The sequence below is a fragment of the Sarcophilus harrisii genome, chromosome 2, assembly GCF_902635505.1.
Source record: "Sarcophilus harrisii chromosome 2, mSarHar1.11, whole genome shotgun sequence".
NCBI lineage: Eukaryota > Metazoa > Chordata > Mammalia > Dasyuromorphia > Dasyuridae > Sarcophilus > Sarcophilus harrisii.
In genome coordinates, this window is record NC_045427.1 from 331,067,369 (window position 1) to 331,083,914 (window position 16,546).

At 34.8% G+C, this 16,546-nt stretch overlaps 1 long non-coding RNA gene across 1 annotated transcript in view; it reads left to right on the forward strand.

The window, feature by feature from the left end:
* Positions 1–16,546, forward strand: part of LOC116421596 — a 43,708-nt gene that overhangs the window by 8,558 nt on the left and 18,604 nt on the right. The window contains exon 2 of the long non-coding RNA XR_004232048.1: positions 14,148–14,208. This is a non-coding gene — a long non-coding RNA (uncharacterized LOC116421596). The remainder of the gene's footprint in view (positions 1–14,147; positions 14,209–16,546) is intronic.

Consider the following 16,546-nt stretch of genomic DNA (forward strand, 5'->3'; position numbering starts at 1 on the left):
AATATAGATTTCCCAGATAAACAGAAGGGAAAATAAATTACATAGTCCCATTTTAGAAAATGAAATAGAACAAGCTATTAATCAATTCCCTAAGAAAAGGTCTCCAGCAAAAAGAATTTACATGTTGATTCTAACAAACATTTAAAGAACAATTAATTTCAATACTATGCAAACTATTTGAAAAAATAGGAAAAGAAGGAGTCCTACCAAATTCTTTTTATGACATAGATATGGGACACTAATACATTGTGGGTGGAACTTTGATATCTAAACCAGGTATGGTGAAAGCAGAGAAAGAAAATTATAAATCAATTTCCCTAATGAATATTGGTGCAAAAATCTTAAATAAAATATTAGCAAAGAGATTACAAAAAGTCATCCTCAGGATAAATCTCACTATGACCAAGTGGGATTTATACCAGGAATGCAGGGCTGGTTCAATATTAGGGAAATTCTTAACATAATTGACTATATCAATAACCAAATTAACAAAAATTATATGATTATCTCAATAGATCTAGAAAAAGCATTTGATATAATACAACACTCTAAAAACACTAGAGAGTATAGGAATCAATAGACTTTTCTTTAAAATGATCAACAGCATTTATTTTAAAACCATCAGCAAGCATCATATGTAATCATGATAAACTGGAACCATTCCCAATAAGATCAGAATGAAACAAGGTTGCCCACTATCACCATTACTATTCAATATTCAATATTACTATTCAATTGATAGCTTTGGCAATAAGAGAAGAAAAAGAGATTAAAGGAATTAAGAGTAGGTAATGAGGACACCAAATTATCACTCTTTACAAATGATATGACGGTATACTTAGAGAACCCCAGAGAATCAACCAAAAAACTATTAGAAATAATCCACAACTTTAGCAAAGTTGCAGGATACAAAATAAACCCACATAAATCATCAGCATTTTTATACATCACTAACAAAATCCAACAGCAAGAGATACACAGAGATATTCCATTTAAAATAACTGTCGATAGTATAAAATATTGGGAAATATCTGCCCAGGAAAAGTCAGGAACCATATGAGCAAAACTACAAAACACTTTTCACACAAATAAAGTCAGATCTAAACAACTGGATAAATATCAAGTTCTCTTGGGTAGATTGAGCAAATATAATAAAGATGATAGTACTTCCTAAACTAAGCTATTTATTTAGTGCTATACCAATCAATTTCCCCAAGAAACTATTTTACTGACCTAGAAAAAAAACAACACAATTCATCTGAAAGAACAAAAGGTCAAGAATTTCAAGAGAATTAATGAAAAATGCAAATGAAGGTAGCCTAGCTATGCCAGACCATTTGATACTGACTAAAAAATAGTCAATCAATAGAATAAGTTAGGTTCACAAGACAAAATAGTCAATGACTACAGTAATTTAGTGTTTGACAAACTCAAAGACCCCAGCTTTTGGGATAAAAATTCACTATTTAACAAAAACTGCTGGGAAAATTGGAAACTAGTATGGCAGAAACTAGGCATTGACCCACATCTAATATAGTATACCAAGATAAGGTCAAAATGGGTTCATGATTTAGACAAAGAGTGATATTATAAGGAAATTAGAAGAACAAAATATCGTTTACTTCCTAGATCTGTGGAGAAGGAAGGAATGGGTGGCCAAAGAACTGGAATTCATTTTTTTTTTTAACACAAAATAGATCATTTTGATTATATTAAGCTAAAAAGGTTTTGTACAAACGAAACTAATGCAGACAAGATTAGAAGGGAAGCAATAAATTGGGGAAACAGTTTTACATTCAAAGGTTCTGATAAAGGCCTCATTTCTAAAATATTTAGAGAATTGACTTAAATTTCTAAGAATTCAAGCCATTCTCCAATTGATAAATGGTCAAGGTATATGAACAGACAATTTTCAGATGAAGAAAGTGAAACTATTTCTAGTCATATGAAAAGGTGCTCTAAATCACTATTTATCAGAGAAATGCAAATTTAAAAAGTCTGAGGTACCACTATAAGCCTCTTAGATTGGCTAAGATGACAGGAAAAGATAATCATGAATGTTGGAGGGGATGTAGAAAAACTAATACATTGTAGATGGAGTTATAAATTGACCCAACCATTTTGTAGAGCAATTTAGAACTATGCCCAAAGGGCTATCAAACTGTTCATACCCTTTGATCCAGCACCATTTCTACTGGGCTTATGTTCCAAGGAAATCTTAAAGGATGGAAAGGGACCCACATGTTCAAAAATGTTTGTGGCAGTCCTTTTTGTAGTGGAAAGCAACTGGAAACTGAGTGGATGCCCATCAATTTGAAAATGGTTGAATGAGTTATGGCATATGAATGTTATAAAATATTATTGTTCTATAAAAAACAATCAGGAAGATGATTTCAGAAAGGCCTGAAATGAGCAGAACCAGGAAATCATTGTGAACAGCAACAAGATTATATGATAATCAATTCTGATGGACATGACTCTTTTCAACAATAAGATGATTGAAGTCGTTTCCAGTGTTCTTGTGATGAAAAGAGCCATCTACATCCAGAGAGAGGACTGTGGAAACCTTGTGTGGATCACAACATACCACTTTCACTCTTTTTGTTGTTGTTTGTAATTTGTTTTTTTTTCTCAATTTTTTCCTTTTTGATTTGATTTTTCTTGTGTAGCAAGATAATTGTATGAGTATGTATACATACTCATACAATTATCTTGCTACACATCATTTTTAACATATATTAGTTTGTTTACCATCTAGGGGAGATGTGGGGGAAGGGGGAGGAAATTGGAACACAAGATTTTGCAAGGGTTAATGTTGAAAAATTATCCATGTAAATGCTTTGAAAATAAAAAACTTTAATAAAAAAGAAAAAATAATGAATTACTTAAAAAACAGAATAAAAGAGAACATTGTCATGTGCCCAGCAAAACATCAGGGAGGATTCAAAATATATAACAGCAAATTGTCAGATCAAGAAAGTACATATATACACATATATATTAATAGAAGAAATTATATTCATGAATATCCATTTTTCTTTACTTCCTTATAGATTGTTCTTTTGTTCTCTGCTGTGCACCTTTTTTACTTGATTTTTCCCTTTTTCATCCTTCCCACTTTCAAGCAAGCTATAGTTAAGAGATATTTATGTATAAATATGTAGATATCTACATACGTACATACACACACAGACAGCCCAAAACACATGCATATTTTTCTTATCCCTGCTCTTTGCTTTATTCTGATCCTTAAATTGCCCCCACCCAATGATCCTTCCCTTGTCTTCTTCTCTCACCCTTTGCTTGCCTATTCCTCTCCTTTTATTTCTTTATAGATTTTGGATGGTGCTATAGCCTTCATGGTAGTGTTGCCTATTGAATCTATTCCCCTTCTGAGTAGGTTTTCAAAACTAAAATCCCTTCTCTCCTCTCTAATGCCTCTGTATCTATACTTCCTCTGCACCTTAGTTGTATAACATAATTACTATTTTTACCTTAGTTCTGCCCAATATTTCTTTTGAACTACTCTAGTGTTGATATGAATCTTAAACATATGGTATACATTTTCCATGGGGGAAAAATAAACAATTTGTCCATGTTAAGTTCCTTGAAAACTGATCTTGGCTCTTATATATTAAATTTTCTATTAAGTTCAGGTTTCATTGATAGAAAGTCCTGAAAAATCTGCAAATTCATTGAATATCCATTTTTTCTCATTCTATTTTAAAAATAATTTTGCTGGACATGATATTTTTGGTCACAAATCTAGTTCTTTTGGTTGTCAGTAGGTATGATTCCAGGATCTGCTGTCTTTTATTGTGGCTACTGATAAGTCCCATATGATTCTAATTGTAGCTTCAGCATATTTGAATTTTTTTCTTGTTTCTTGCAAAATTTTCTTTTTGATCTGGGGGTTTTGAAATTTGTCAATAATATTCCCATGTGTTTTCCACAAAAAATCTTGTTGAGGTGGTGATGAGGGGGAAGTTCCTATTTCTACTTTCCCTCCATTTCTATCACTTCAGGACAATTTTCTTGGATTATTTCTTGCACTATTGTGTCAAGGTTCTTTTTTGGTTGCAACTTTCAGGCTGTCTAATTATTCTTATATTTTCTCTTGTTCTATTCCCCAGCTCTGTCATTTTCCCATTCTGTTCTATTTTCTCATTTTAAATACTGTTATTGGTCTCTCATAGCTTCACTGATTTCCCCTTGCCCAATTCTAATTTTCAAAGAAATATTTTTATTTTTGCGACTCTGTATCTCCTTTTCTAGTTGGTTAACTTTTTTTTTTCATAATATTGTTTTTCTTGGATGGCTTACTTTTTTTTTTAGTTTTTCCTCAATGTCTCTCATTTGATTTTGAAAAAAAAAATTTGAGTTCTTTAAATTCTGTTTAGGCAGGGAGCCAGTTTACATTACTATCTGGAAGAAAAGGAACTCTTTATTTCAGTGTCCTCCTTTGAAGATGAACCCTGGTCTTCCCTGTTTCCATAGCAAGTAAGTTTCTATTTTTGGGGTGGTCTTAACTGGTTCATTTTTTAAAAAATAAAAGCTGTTAGTGTAAGCACCTCTAATTGTGAGGTGGGGACATGGTGCCTCTAACTTCACTTCAGCTCTCTCCTGTGACCAAAAACCTCAAACCAAGAGCTCTATCCTCCTGCAAGTACTCATACTAACAAGGTCCTTCCCTGGCTGCTTCTGTGCTCACTGAGTGATGATTCCATTTTGCCCAGGGCTGCATCTTCACATCATAGCTGGGCCTGGCATTACTAATCAGATGAGGTTCTTAATCTTCCAGGGCTCAGACCCTGACTATCCTGTCCAGTAGGTGAAAGTCTCTGTGCTTATTGCTAAGGTTACAGCCTCACCCAGTGTTTTTGCAGAGTTAGCTAGGAGGTGTTTCCACTTCATAGGGGCCAGCCTAGGTCTATCTTCAGATCTTGTTGGGTTGTACCAGGAAGACTACTGTTCTGCCCCAAATCTTCTTAATTTTTCACCAGTCTATGTTTGCCCTGAGGCACAAATTTGTTCTACTTGTGGAGGAAATTTAGAGAGTTTGAAATTTACCAACCTACTTCACAATTTTCCCAGAATCCTCCCACACCACTATTGATTAGAGAAGATTGAATTAAAACAATTCTGAGACACCATCTCACACTTAACATATTGGCTAATGTGACTGAAAAGGAAGATGACAAATGTTAGAGGGGATGTGGGAAAATAAGGACAATAATACTTGTTGATGGAGTTGTGAACTGATCTAATCTTTTTGGAGAAAAATTTGGAACTATGCCTAAAATGCTATAAAAGTGTGTATATCCTTTTAAAAAAGTTTTTCTCCCCTTTTATTAAATTTGTTAGTATTTTACTTTCCCCAGTTACATGTTAAAACAATTTTAACAGTTTTGAAAACTTTGAATGCCAAATTCTCTCCTTTCCTCCCTTCTCAACCCCCTCCCCAATACATTAAGAAAGCAAGCAAGTTAATATAGGTTATGCATAGGCAGCAAAGCAAAACATTTCCATAAGTCATGTTATGAAAGAAAACTTAAACCAAAAAAAAAAAAATCAAGAAAAATAATGTTTAAAAATTATGCTTCAATCCATATTTAGAAGCCCTCTGTTCTTTCTTTGGATATGGATACTATTTTTAATCTTAAGTCCTTCAGAGTTTTCTTTGATCATTGATAGGAATAGCTATGATTCATAGCTGATCATTCACTAATATTGCTGTCTCTTTGTACATAGTACATTTCACATTGCATTAGATCTTGTAAATCTTTTTAGATTTGTCTGAGAACATCCTAATCTCTTATAGCGCAACAGCACTCCATCACTCACACACAGAATTTGCCCAGCTATTCCCCAACCGCTAGGCATCACTTCAGTTTCCAATTCCTTTTCCCCAGAAAAGAGCTGCCATAAATATTTTTTACACATGGGTCCCTCCCTTTTTATCTCTTTTGGGACCTAGACCCAATAGTGTTATTGCTGAGTCAAAGTGCATGTATGATTTTATAATGCCTTCTCCCCGCCAAGCATAGTTCCAAATTGCTCCATAGAATGGTTGAACAAGTTCACACCACCACCACCAATAGTATAATCATTTTCTCACTTCTTCCATATTGCTTCCAACATTCATCATCTTCCTTTCTTTTCTATTATATAAAGTAATCTAATAGGTATGAGATAGTACTCCAGGATTCCTTCCATCTGGAATTCTCCAATTAATAGTGAATGAGAGCATTTTATTTTCATATGGCTATAGCAAGTTTTGATTACTTTGTCTGAAAACTGGTTATACATTTTGACTTCTCATTTGGGGAATGGCTCTTATTTTTACAAATTTGACTCAATTTTCTGTATGTTTGAGAAATGAAATTTTTATCAGAGAAACTTGCTCCAAATTTTTTGGTTACAATTCTTAACTATATTTCCCTCTGATTCCCTCCTATTTATTCTATTCTCTATTTCCTTTCACCCTATCTTTCTTCAAAAGTGTTTTGCTTTTACTTCCTCCCAATTTCCCTTCCCTTCTCTCTCTTTATTGCCTCATCCTCCTACTTTCCTTCAGAGTAATATAGATTTCTATACCCAATTGAGTATGTTATTCACACTTTGAGCAAATTCTAATGAGAATGAAGAATTCAACTCACCACTGTGCCCCCTGTCTATATATACTCCTTGTAATTGTCCTAATAATAAGAAAGTTCTTATGAATTATAAGTATCATCTTCCCATCCCCTTAGAAATGTAAACAATTAACCTATATTAAATCCCTTGTAATTTTCCTTTTCTGATTACCTCCTTATGCTTCTCCTGAGTCCTGTATTTGAAAATCAGATTTTCTATTCAGCTCTGGTCCTTTCATCCTGAAAGATCATCTATTCACTAAATGCCACGTTTTCCCTTGACAGATTATGTTCATTTTTGCTGGGTAGATTGATTGTAATCCTAGATCCATTGCTTTCCAGAATATTATATATATATATATATTTTATTTAATAGCCTTTTATTTACAGGATATATGCATGGGTAACTTTACAGCATTAACAATTGCCAAACCTCTTGTTCCAATTTTTCACCTCTTACCCTCCCACCCCCTCCCCTAGATGGCAGGATGACCAGTAGATGTTAAATATATTAAAATATAAATTAGATACACAATAAGTATACATGACCAAAATGTTATTTTGCTGTACAAAAAGAATCAGACTCTGAAATATTGTACAATTAGCTTGTGAAGGAAATCAAAAATGCAGGTGGGCATAAATATAGAGATTGGGAATTCAATGTAATGGTTTTTAGTCATCTCCCAGAGTTCTTTCTCTGGGCATAGCTGGTTCAGTTCATTACTGCTCCGTTGGAAATGATTTGGTTGATCTCGTTGCTGAGGATGGCCTGGTCCATCAGAACTGGTCATCATATAGTATTGTTGTTGAAGTATATAATGATCTCCTGGTCCTGCTCATTTCACTCAGCATCAGTTCGTGTAAGTCTCTCCATGCCTTTCTGAAATCATCCTGTTGGTCATTTCTTACAGAACAGTAATAGAATATTATATTCTAAGCCCTCTGATCCTTTAATGTAGAAGTTGCTAAATCTTGTGTTATCCTAACTATGGCTCCACTGTACTTGAATTGTTTCTTTCTGGCTGCTTGCAGTATTTTCTCCTTGACTTGGAAGTTCCTGAATTTGACTAGAATATTCCTAAGAGTTTTCATCTTGGCATCTCCTTCAGGAAGCGATCAGTGGATTCTTTCAATTCCTATTTTATATTCTGGTTTAGAATATTAGGACAGTTTTCTTTGATAATTTCCTCCCAAAAGATGTTCAGGCTCTTTTTTCCACCACTGTTTTCAGAAAGACCAATAATTTATGAATTATCTCTCTTGGATCTATTTTCAAGGTCAGTTGTTTTTCCAGTGAGATATTTCACATTTTTTCCTTTCTTTTGGTTTTGCTTCTTGATTTCTTATAAAGTCATTAGCTTTCATTTTCTCAATTCAGTTTTTTAAGAAATTATTTTCCTCAGTGAGCTTTTATACCTCCTCTTCCATTTGGTCAATTTTGCTTGTTAAGGCATTAGCTTTTTGTATTTCCTTTTGCATTACTCTTATTTCTCTTCCCATTTTTCCCTATGCTTCTTCCATGTCCTGAGACCATTTCATATTTTTCCTGGAGGCTTTGGATGTAGGAGTTCTGACTCATTCTGAGTGTGTATTTTGAGCTTCCTTGTCACCTTTCTATGGTCAGAATTCTTTTCTGTTGTTTGTTCATTTACCCAGCCTACTACTTGACCTTTAACTCTTTGTTAAAGTAGGGCTATGTTTCCAGGGTGGAGGATACAATGTCCCAAGCTGCAGGGTTTTGTGCAGTTTTTTAAAGAGATATTTCTAGGGACCTGCAAATTTTCAGTTTTTCCAGGTTGGTATAATCTAGAGAGAGTTTGCTACTTTCCTATCCTGTGCTCTGGCCTGTGAATGATCACAAGCACTCTTTTCTGCCCTGGTACTGTGAGGAGGGTCCCTACTTCCCTGTGCTGCAAGCTTTGGTATATTAGTGTTCTTTGCCCTGGAACTGCTACTGAGCATTGTGACTGAGATCCAAATTTGAAAAAAGCAAGAGCCTATCTCAAGTGCTAGCATAAAGATCCCTGTAATCTCCTGAACATTTTTCAACTCTCTTACCCATTGTGGTCTCAGAGCTCTGGAAGCAGCAGCTGTCATTGCTGATTCAGATAGCTGCCTTGGTTGGGTATCCTACTTCCAAGAAGCCATGTCCTCCCCAGTTTTGCTTTTGCAAACTCTCCCTCAAACTACCTTCCCTTTTTTCAGCCCCTCATCCCTTTCTTATTTCTTTCCCCTTCTACTTCTGTTCTCCTTTCTATTGGCCTCACCCTTTCACTTTCCCTTTCTCCTCCTACTTCCTTATAGGGTGAGGCAAGTTTCTCAATCAAACTAGATATGTATGATATTCCCTCTTTGAGCCAAATTCAATAAGATTAAAGTTCAAATAATGTTCATTCCCCTCTCTTCTTTCTCTCAACTATAATAAGTCTTTTTTTTTTTTGCCATTTCATATGATGTAATTTATCCCATTCTATTTCTTCCTTCCTCTGCTTCCAGTACAATCCTTTTTCTACTCCTAGTTTCTTTTTAATATAATCACAATAAAATCAAATTATACCTACAACCTCTAAATATACCCCTAACAAAGATACAATCCTTTGGAAATAACTATATACCCACATGGAATGTGTTTGTTAGTGTGACAGAAGAGCATATGAGGGGAGGGATGGTCAGAAGCAAAATACTTGAGGGACAGGGTGAAAGGAGGGAGAGAATAGAAGAAGCAGGAGGGAAACATGGTTAGCAATAATAATTGTGAAAAGAATTTTGATGCAAGTTTCTCTAATGTAAAGGTCTTGTTTCTGAAATGTATGGAGAACTGAGTCAAATTTATAAAAAAAGTCCTAATTGATAAATGATCGAAAGATATTATTTATGCCCAAACATGTTCATACCACTACTAGGCATGTATCCAAAAAGAGATTTTAAATTAAAAAAGGAAAAAGACTTAATATGTACAAAAATATTTATAGAAGCTCTTTTCTCAGGGTAAAAATTGAAAATTGAAGGGATGCCCAGCAATTATTAGTATATGATTATGATATTCTAAGAAATGAGCAGGATATTCTCAGAAAAACCTGAAAATACTTTCATGAGATTATGCAAAGTGACTGTGGATTGTAGACAAAGTAATATTGTGAAGTGATCACTGTGAATGACTTATCTGTTCTCAGGAATACAATGATACAAGACTACTTGGAAGGATTTATGATGAAAAATGCTATCCATACACAGAGAAAGAATCGATTGTATCTGAATACAGATTGAAGCATACTTTATTTTCAACTTTATTTTTCTTGAGTTTTTCTTTTTTGGAGTGGGTAGATCTATGTTTCCTTTTGCAATATGACTTTTATGGAAATGTTTACCATAACTTCACCAGTGCCCTATCAAAGATATGGAAGGGAGAGAGAGAATCTGAAGCTTAAAGTTTTAAAAATAAATGTAAAAAAGTCTCACTTGCAACTGGGAAAAATAAAATATTATTTTTAATAGTTCTTATTTTTCCAAATACATAGTTTTCAACATTAGCTTGCAAAACCTTGTGTTCCAAAGTTTTCTCCCTCCTTTCCCTTTCCCTTCTCCCACAGACAGCTAGCAATTCAATATAGGTTAAATATGTGCAATTTTTCTAAACCTATTTACATATTTGTCATGCTGCTCAAGAAAAATTGGATCAAAAGATCAAAGAAAAAAACAGGAGGAAAACAAAACAAACAAACAACAACAACAAAGTGAAAATTCATGCTTTGATCCACATTCAGTCTCCATAGTTCTCTCTCTGGATTCAATGGCTTTTTTCATCACAATTCTATTGGAATTGTTTCATTGTTGAAAAGAGTCAAGTCCATCACAGTTGATCATCACATAATCTTGTTTTCATGTTCAATGTTCTCTTGGGTCTACTTATTTCATTTAACATCAGTTTGTGTAAGTCTTTCCAGACTTTTCTGAAATCAGTCTGCTTGTCATTTCTTATAAAACAACAATATCCCATTATTTTCATATACCCCAAGTTTAGTTATTCCCCAAATGATGGGGATCCACTCAATTTACAGTTCCTTGCTACTACAAAAAGGGCCCCTACAAACATTTTTGCACAAGTGGGTCCTTTTTGCTTTTTTAAATGTTCTCTTTCAGATGCAGACCCAAAATAAATAGTGGTGGATCAAAGGGTATGCACAATTTTATAGCCATTTGGGCAAAAAAAATATTATTTTAAAAATGACAAGCAGATTCTCTTCTTAGGTGGCTGGATATAACTGGCTTGGGTCTGAATTCACAAGAGGTGAAAGACTGCTTACCTTTTCTAGAGAAGTATTAATGTGTATATCATTTCTCTCATTGGTTTGGTAACTTTTAGGGGAAAGGTGAAGATAAGCTGTCTTATCTGAAAAGGCCTGAAGGTGGAAATGAATGGATTGTTCTTGATGACAGATTAATCTCAAATAATCTTTAATGCACAATGGTATATCCTCTCTCTCTCATTCCTGCCCATACATCCCTGCAGCAGTAAGGAAAAGAGGAAGGAACAGAAAAGAGTTGAGGTTTCAGAAGGGGATGAATTCCTGAAATTACCTCCAAAGTCTCAGGAGTTCTTTCCTGTAATCTTAAAATGACTAATTGCCAAACTCCTTATTGATTACTCTCAAAACTTTCAGAATCTGGCTAAGATGTCATTTTTTTTTAAGAGATTCTATAACTTTAATAAATCTTTCCCTGTGTTCTAACTGTAGCCCTAATAATTTTTTTTTTCCTGGCTATATTTTAAATCTTTCAAGATAATAAAATCTTGCTCATAATACAAATGTAACATTAACATTTTGCAAATGTAGACAGACATAAACACACAATAAAAAGAGAAACACAAATAATAAAGCGTGCAATTTAAGGGGAATCCTATGATGTGGAGCAGGAAATTGGGGAGACTGTCCCATTTTTGCCACAAGCTGTTAAAAAAAAAAAAAGACCAAGAAAACCAGAGCTCCTATCATCACTCACTTTAGAATCCCAGAGAAGGAGAAACGAATAGCAATTATTTTGAGATAAAGCATCTTTTCTCGAGAAGGAATTATGCAAGCGCTCATGATAGGCTCAATCCAAAGACCCAATAAACCTTCCCAGGTGCTTGAAGGGATGACCCAGGGCAAGCAAGAAATAAGAGAGCATTGCAAGATATTAATCAATAATTTTTATTACATCATATTAAAAAGGTTTGACACAAACAAAACCAATGGAACCAAGAATTTTCCACTTCCTTTTCTGTATCTGTCATTTTCCTTTTCTGTCATGTTACTCAATTGGATAGATGATACCTTAGAGTTGTCTTAATTTGCATTTCTCCAATCAATAGTGATTTAGAATCAAATTTTCTGTTCAGCTGTGGTCTTTTCATCAAGAATATTTGAAAATCCTTTATTTGATTGAATATCTGTTTCCTCCTCCTCAGTTTTGCTGGATAGCTTTATCTTGGTTGTAATCCTAACAATTTCTTTGCCCTCTGAAATATCACACTGCAGGTCTTCTGACCCTTTAATGAAGAAGCTATTAAAATTGTTCTGACTGTGGCTCCAAAATATTTGAATTGTTTCTTTCTGGATGCTTGCAATATTTTCCTTATTTATTTTTTTTCCTTTTGTGAAGCAACTGGGGTTAAGTGACTTGCCCCGGGTCACATAGTGAGGAAGTGTTAAGTGTCTGAGGACAGCTTTGAAATCAAGTCCTTCTAATTCCAGGGCTGGTGTTCTAGCCACTGCACCCCCAGCTGGCTCTGCTTGCAGTATTTTTCTTTTTGACCTGGGAGTTCTGGAATTTGGCGGTAATATTCCTGGAAGTTTTCATCTTGGGATCTCTTTCAGGAAGTGGGCAATAGATTCTTTTTTAAAAACTTTATCCTCTGGTTATAGAGTAACAGAGGTTTTCCTTAATAATTTCTTATAAAAGAGGATGTCTAGGCTCTTTTTTGATGATGGTTTTCAGATAAAACAAATTTTAAGTTCTCTCCTGGATCTACTTTCCAGGTCAGTTGTTTTTCCAATGAGATAGTTTACATTATTTTCTTTTTTTTTATTCTTTTGGTTTTGTTTTGCTTTTTGATTTCTAATAAAGTCATAACTTCCATTTGCTCAATTCTAATTTATAAATTTTCCTTAGTGAGCTTTTGTATCTTACTTTAAAGGAGTTGCTTTCTTTAATGGATATTTCCCCCCATTTGGCCAATTCTACTTTTAAGTAGTTTTTTCTTCAGTGACTTTGTGGCTCTCTTTTATTTGGTCAATTCTGCTTTTTAAGACATTCTTCTCCTCATGGGCCTTTTGTACTTTCTTTACCATTTGGACTACTGTGTATTTTAAGGCATTATTTTTTTTAGTATTTTTTCTCTCTGTTAGCTGTTGGCTTCTTTTTCTTGATTTTCTTGCATCACTTTCATTCCTCTTGCCAATTTTTCTTCTATATTTCAAGTTATTTTTTTTAGCACTTCATGGCCTGAGACTGTTTTTTCTTTCTTTCTTTAATTTTTTTTTTTTTTTTTTTTGGAGATTTTGAATGTAGCTGTGATGTGGGAAAGATTCCAATCTTTGATTCCCAACCCCCCCTAGTTAATGTAAATTAACTTTGACTCACAAATCCTGGTCCCTTTGAATTACAATAGAAGATCCGGACCTGTCCCAGCCTCACCCGCATCTGAGCCAACTTTGGGGCTACACCCAAAATCCCCTCGAGCTAAGTCTCCTACTATAAAAGGGCCACCCTGGGAACCCCTCTTTGCAGAGATTCCAACCATGCAGCCATGTGAGGACCCTCTGTCCACTGGATCCTCTGTCCAGTGTCCTCCTTATCTCTATCTTCACCTATCTCCTACTTCTAAACTCAATAATAAATCTCTTTTATCAATCTAGCTCTCCGGGCCAATAAATGCTTTTATTGGGGACTCGCGCTGCTACTAGACCTCATTTACCGCCGTATCCTTGTGCCGAATCCAAGAGGGTTGCAGGGGAGCTCTGTTTGACTCCCTGTACCCCAAACCTGCCACTAGACCTTAACTAAACCCTAACTTCATTTAGGTACCCCAAATCTAGACCTCAACATTTGGTCTACACCTCAACAGCTGCTTTGACTTTTGATATATTCTGAGTGTATTTTGATCTTTCTTGATAGCATATTGACTTTCTGTATTCAGAATTTTTTTTTATTGTTTATTTCTCCAAACTATTACTTAATGTATACCCTTTTTAAAACTAGGGATCAGTTTGTAGCAGTCCTTTTTGTAGTGGTAAGGAACTAGAAATTGACTGAATGTTGGAGAATGGCTGAACAAGTTATGGTATACGAATGTAATGGAATATTGTTCTATAAGAAATGATCAGACCGATTTCAGAAAAGCCTGGAAAGACTAGTACCTCACCAGTATAATCTGAAAATTTTGGATGCTATTCAATTCAGTATTGATATAGCTACATTGTTTATAGTGCCTTTTTAACAAAATGTACTTTTCCTGATTATTTCTTTTAGATTTACTTCTGCTTTTGCTTGTCCTGAGATGATGATTATTACCTGTGCTTTCTAAATTCAGGTAACTGAATGAACTTTTAAAAAAATTTGTTTAAGATGCATTGCTTTTTGAATCATGTTGGGAGAGAAAAATTAGAGCAAAAGGGAAAAAACCATGGGAGAGATTAAAAAACAGAAAAAAGTGAACGTGTTGGTTTCAAAGTTTACTGGAATTGCTTTGAATCACTGAACCACTAAGAAGAACCAAGTCTTTCATAATTGATCATTGCACATTCTTGCTGTTATTGTGTACAATATATTCCTGGTTCTGCTCATTTCACTCAGCATCAGTTCATGTAAATCTTTTGAGGCCTTTCTAAAATCACCTTGTTCATCATTTTTTATAGAACTGTAATATTCCTATACCTTCATATACCACAACTTGTTCAGCCATTCTCCAATTTATAGGCATCTGTTCATTTTCTGAATCTTTGGTACCATAAAAAGAGCTGATACAAACATTTTTACACATGTGGGTCCTTTGCCCTCCTTTATGATTTCTTGGGAGACTGTCCCAGTAATGGCACTAATGAGTCAAAGGGTATAGCACTTTGCAGAGTTTGATAGCACTTTGGGCATAGTTCCAGATTGCTCTTCTAAATGGTTAGATCAATTCACATCACCAGCAACAATGAAGTAGTGTCCCAGTTTTGGTATATCTCTTCCAATATTTATCATCTTTTCCTGTCATTTTAGCCTGAGATGTGTGAAGTGGTATCAAGTTATTTTAATTTGCATTTCTATAATCAAGTGATTTAGAATATTTTTTCATGTGACTGTAGATGGCTTTAATTTCATGACCCTTTATCAATTGGGGAATTATATATATATATATCTGCTGAAACAATTGGGGTTAAGTGACTTATCCAGGGTCACACAGCTGGGATGTGTTAAATGTCTGAGACCAGATTTGAAGTCGGGTCCTCCTGACTTCAGGGCTGGTGCTCTATTCACTGCACCATCTAGCTGCCCTGGGGACTGATATTCTTATAAATTTGACACACATATATTTTAGAAATGAGACCTTTATCAGAAATTCTGGTTGTAAAGATTTTTTCCCAGCTTTGTAATTCCCTTTTAATCTTGATTCTGTTGATTTTGTTTGTGCAAAACCTTTTTAGTTTTAACACAATCAAAGTTGTCCATTTTATCTTTCATAACGTTTTCTAGTTCTTCTTTGGTCATAAATTTCTCCCTTCTCCAAAGCTCTGATTATATATATATAATAATATATAATATAATATATAATATTGAGTTCTTATTCCAGAAGCTGGAGTTTGGGATTTTTTCAAGTACTAGATTGCTATAGGCCTTGATTATTGTGTCATATGTATGTAATCTATTCCCCTGATCCAGCACTATTGTTTAGATCTGACTTTGTGAGAAGTATTTCATAATTATGGTCATATAGTTCTTGGGTTTGTCTTGGCAGATTAACAACCAAGTATTTTATTTTGGTTCTCTATCTCTTGCTGATGGGCTTTGTCAGTGATATATAGAAATACTGATTATTTGTGTAGATTTATTTTATATTCTGCAAATTTGCTAAAGTTGTGAATTTTTTAATAGCTTTTTATTTACAAAACATAAGCATGGGTAATTTTGCATCATTGACCCTTGGGAAAGAAACCTTCTGTTCCAACTTTTCCCCTCCTTTCCCCCACTCCCTCCCCTGTGAATTGTTTCAAATAGGTTTTTCTAGGATTCTCTAAATATATCATATCATTTGCAAATAGTGAGAGTTTTATGTGTTCATTGCTTATTCTAATTCCTTTTAATTTCTTTTTCTTATTGCTAAAGCCAGCATTTCTAGTACAGTGGTGATAATGGGCATCCTTCTTTCACCTCTGATCTTTTGGGAATGCATCTAGCTTCTCTCCATTGAAAATAATGCTTGCTGTAGGTTTTAAATACATAGTGCTTATTTTAAGGAAATCACCGTTTATTCCTATGTGTAAGGGGCAATGAAGCACTGCTTTCTCTTTGGGATGTATCATGGAGCCTGTACGCCACGTCAGCTGGTAGGGCGGGTCCAGGAGGAAGCAGGAGGTTGTGTCTGGCAGGAGTTAAACGAACTAATACGTTTCTGAAGATGGCAAGGGGTATGGTATGTCCTTTTGCTAGATCTCCTCCTGGGTCACAGCACTAATTCCAGAAGCCTCCCGTCTGGGACTCTGCTTAGGCAGTTTTGAATGGGCTGGGCACGGGCAATCCCGGAAGAGAGGCAGCAGCATAGACAGCCTTGAGCGCTCCTGCTACCCCCACTGAGAGGATGACTGAATAAAGACAGAGTGGTTGCGCATCTTGGTGGGTCTGTCTCTGTGTAATTCTAGTTGGTGCCCAAAGACTGGTAAATTGGC